The 4215-nt window shown below is 52.8% G+C and overlaps 1 protein-coding gene across 5 annotated transcripts in view; it reads left to right on the top strand.

Moving 5' to 3' along the window:
• LOC113215787 (uncharacterized) overlaps positions 1 to 4215 on the top strand; it is a 72365-nt gene that overhangs the window by 42976 nt on the left and 25174 nt on the right. For 2 of the 5 annotated variants that reach the window (XM_052265477.1, XM_052265479.1), the window contains exon 2: positions 2991 to 3033. The exons of 2 other annotated variants lie outside the window; for them this stretch is intronic. The gene's annotated coding sequence lies outside the window, so the exon portion shown is untranslated. Of the gene's footprint in view, positions 1 to 2990; positions 3034 to 3221; positions 3676 to 4215 lie in introns of those variants that run through there. One more of the 5 variants, XM_052265480.1, reaches the window with a different exon arrangement.

Here is a 4215-nt window from a genome sequence, read left to right as displayed (position 1 = left end):
CACGCATGTTATGCGTGCGGTTCATATGCATGTATGAGATAGCGGTGCCCCCACACAACCCATCCCCTTTCTCGTTTTACACATGCCGTATAATTGCACACGCAGATTTTTTTTCTCTTTACTTTTATCTCCATCACATAATTATTATTATTACTCTAATATTATCAATGCCTGCAGGGGAGAGAAGTACATCATCCTCCTGGGTGACACACAGGGCGCGTTTTGTTGGTCCTGTGGTCCTGAATCTCCCTCTCTCTCTCACACTCTCTTCCTCCCCTCTCTCTCTCCCGCCCTCTCTCTCTCGGACAGGTGTGAGTCGCGGGCCCGCCCCCCCGGTCACCGCCAGCTTGCTCGGGGGGGCTTAGGGAGTTAGTTGGCTCCTGACACTTTGACGCTCGCTGTGCGGCGTGGCGTGGCGTGGCGTGGCGTGGCGGACTTAGTTTGTTCTCTGGTCGCGACGCGCGGAGACAGGTGCGACTGAGCCCGGCTGAGCCGCCCGGTAACACGTGTCTCGAATCAGGCAATTAAGACGAGGCCCGAAACGCTTCGAGATATCGATAGCTCGAAGTAGTTTGTATCGACGGCCAGAAGCAAGGCGAGTCCACATAAAGGAGAGGGGGGTCATCAAATGAATTTTTGTAAAACGACGCAAAGGTCGGAAACCCCGAGCGGCTTCGGGTGACTTCTACCCTGCTTTGCTGGTCCCCGTCGGCCCAGCCACGCTCTGCCACTCCCCGCCACGCCCGCACCTGTCTGGCATCGTTACCTCCGTTATTTAGCTGGCGATGCTGCCATTGTGTACCCCGTCCCCACCACTCACGTCAGCCGCGCTCACCTGGTGAGGGGAGGAGGGGCCGGTACAGCATCAATAATACCCCATTTGTTACCGATCACGAAACAATTGAACAATCCTGCGATTGTATGCGCATGATTGTTGGTTGCGGTAAGCTGCATTACACCGTCGAACAAAATCTCGCTGGGCTGCAAAGAAAGCGTCAGTCTTGAATTAAATTCTCACAAGTCCTTTGGGATTTCTCAACGGGCTCCGTCTAGTTGCGCTAAATAAAACGAAATGAGACGAGAAATGAGAGCATCAGACGCAAAAATCTCGCGTTAAAACTTGACACCGACATTCGGGACCCTTTCTCTTGTGGAGAGGTGGGGTGAGTCGCACAAGAACACCAGCCGCACGACAGACACAGCCCGCCCCGCCCCACTCGCCACACCCTGCCCCATTTTTGCACCGATTTATACCGTCACATTTTTGTCGCACCTGTTGGTTCAACGACGGTGGCGGGGCGGGGCGGTGCGGGGGGCTGCGTGTCTTGGCAGCGCTTTGGAGGAGCTTGGCGGGGCGGGGCGGGTGGTCGAACCCCGCGAGCGCCTCACCTCAGCGGACGAGCACCTGCCATGCTTGTGTGTAACATCTACCTCAGCGTCAGGGTCGAAATTGCGACAAAGAAAATGAACGACAAAACTATCATGAGCGAACGTTGACCGTGTCGGGGTAAGAGAGAGAGAGAGAGAGAGAGAGAGAGAGAGAGAGAGAGAGAGAGAGAGACGTCGCAGACAGAATGAGAGCCTGCCCGACCGTATTTCGCTCAGCGGTCTCAACCATCATCCTTCTGCTCTGCTCTCCGCGCTCACTTCGGCTCTAAAACAGAAGCGAGAGTGCAAATAAGTCGTTCGCACCACATTCCCGACAATTCGAAACAAACGTTTTTATTACATTTTGTTTTGCATGACATGGGATTTTTTGTTTGGAAAAGAAACTGAGACAATATAGAAATACGTAAGAGGGATGAGCGTATTGTCGCAGAGTGTTGACGTTGCAAACGGTTGTAGTGCTGCTTTTGATTTTACGTGGTGTTGACAAAGGCCGTCGCCTGTGACCCCGAGCTGGCTGCCACACCGCCCGCACCTTGTCCCCAGGGGCTCTGCAGCGAGGCACTCGCCCCGCCCCGCCCCGCTCCCCGTCCCCACCGCGAGCCCTGAGGTGGCGGTCCAGAAGTGAAATTACCCAACTTTTCCCGGGGTCGTCCTGCCGTCCTTTTTTGCCCCGTGTGAACCAGAAGGACGCAAAGACCCCGCCATTTTTTCCTCACTTTCTCCCCGGCGACCCGCCCCACCCCGCCCCACCGCTCTCACCGCCGTGGAGGAGTTTCCTTGAGTTTCGCGACGATCCCCGACAACGCCGTCCGGAAAGCAGTTTATTTTATTTTTTGGGAACTCTGTTAATGAATTAGGGGGAGAAGCTCTCGAAACCGCCGGAGCAGAGAGAGAGAGAGACAGACAGACGGAGAGAGAGAGAGAGACAGAGACAGAGAGAGACACTCCGGTGAAAGGGACAGGGGAATCCTCGTCCTTATTCTGCGTGGAATAACTTTTATCCTTTCTTTCACCTGCAAAGAAGAGAAAGAGCGACGAAAAAAACCAAAAAAAAAAACAGCCAGCGGCGAAGCGGTGCGCACGCCAGGCAGAAGGACCTCGAAAATGAGACGGCCTTCTGCAAAAGTGATGCCGTTTACACAGTTTAAACAGGCGCGGTCCACTTTGGGGGCCGGGGGAAAGGTGGGGGGGAGGAGCCCGTCACGCGTGTGCTCGCCTGGGGAAGTGAGAGGCGAGGCGTGAACAGGCCACTTAGTGACCAGGGTGGGGACGCACGGGGGGAACAAAGGCCCGCCTAGCCCGGTCACCTAGAGAAGACGGGGAGAGGGAGAGAGAGAGACGATATACTGGAGACTGGAATATGGATGTTCGACGTCGAAAATGAATGTGCCTCGTATTTCGCTTAGCAGGGCGTTTTCGTAAAATTGGCTGACCTATTGCAAGACACTTGTAAGCAGCAAAATAAAGCTTAAAAAAAGGCTTCAATACTTTTCGAAGAAAATTGTAAAACAGACACTTCGTAATTATGTTTTTGGTCATACGTGGCTGATAAATCTTTTAAAATTTTTATAATTCTTTTATTTTCCTTTTTTTTCTCACAGAGTGATGTACGTGCCCGTGGCCAAGTCGGTTGGCTGCTGCCAGGTGGGTGCGACGCACATTGTACATTGCACGTTGTACGTCTTGTGCGCAAGAGGACGCCCCTGAAAGAGCGAGAGAGAGAGACAGAGAGAGAGAGAGAGAGAGAGAGAGAGAGAGAGAGAGAGAGAGAGAGAAAGAGAGAGAGAGAGCGAGCGAAGAGCCACACAATGGTAAGCGACGGCCACTTAGCTGCCCGGGCCAGGTGCACACTGCAGGGAATGTGTTCGCGAACACGCGTGGAGGACTTGCAAGACGTCGTCTGCTCATATGCTCAAATGAAAGGTCGTTCACTTACACCACTTTAAGTATGAGATTTCATACTGAATTCTATATTTCTTCGACGAGCAAACACTCGTTGCAACTCTCGTTACAATTGATGTTAACATCGCAAAATCTAACTCAGGAAAATGTGTTAGAAATTTCGCATATTTACCGAAACATGCACCGGTCGAAAGAATTCCGGACGAACCTCAAGAGACAAGAGTTCTGCGACTCTATCAAGTATAATGATTGCTCTTGGCAGTGTCCTCATTCTGGGGCTCCCCCGGCCAAGGTGGAACGACCTGACCTGCGGCGGCGGCAAGATCTGTTTGATTCAACTTCTCAGGCGTGAACCGTTCATCTTGAAAGAACGAGTGCGAGCAGGTGAGGGGGAAAAGAGAGCGAGAGAGAGGGAGAGAGAGAGAGAGAGAGAGAGAGGGGCGTCAAAGGGGATATTGGGGCAGACAGAGGGGCCGGACCCTGGCTCGGACGGAGTGAAGAGAAATTGAGCAAAACGCTGGAAAATTGCCACACACCTTCTGAAAACAAACAACACTGTGTTGGCCGCTTGGCTCCGCCGTCGGACCGTCTGTCTGACGGCATCCTGCCTGCGGGCGTGAGGGTGGGAGTTGTGTGTGTGTGTGAGAGAGAGAGAGAGAGAGAGAGACCAAAATTGACTGGTCTTCGCTGCACTCTGACAGCACAGGTACATGGGAATAATCATAATAAAACATTGTTTATCTTTCACGTGGTGATTTCTTTCACAGGAAGTAAGATTAGACTTGCGATTTTGTGTTACTTCCGGTCGCGTGGGAGACCGAAAATAGTTGCGAGGGTCTGAAGCCTACCGCTCAAGGGTTTTGGGACGGATTTGAGCGGTGTGACAAAGGGGGAAAGAGAGAGTGGGGAGGGTAAGAGGGGGGG

Source organism: Frankliniella occidentalis, unplaced genomic scaffold (genome assembly GCF_000697945.3).
Source record: "Frankliniella occidentalis isolate FOCC.00 unplaced genomic scaffold, Focc_3.1 Scaffold27, whole genome shotgun sequence".
Lineage (NCBI taxonomy): Eukaryota > Metazoa > Arthropoda > Insecta > Thysanoptera > Thripidae > Frankliniella > Frankliniella occidentalis.
Note: the sequence above shows the minus strand (reverse complement) of the source record. Positions and strands in the feature narration are given on the sequence as shown.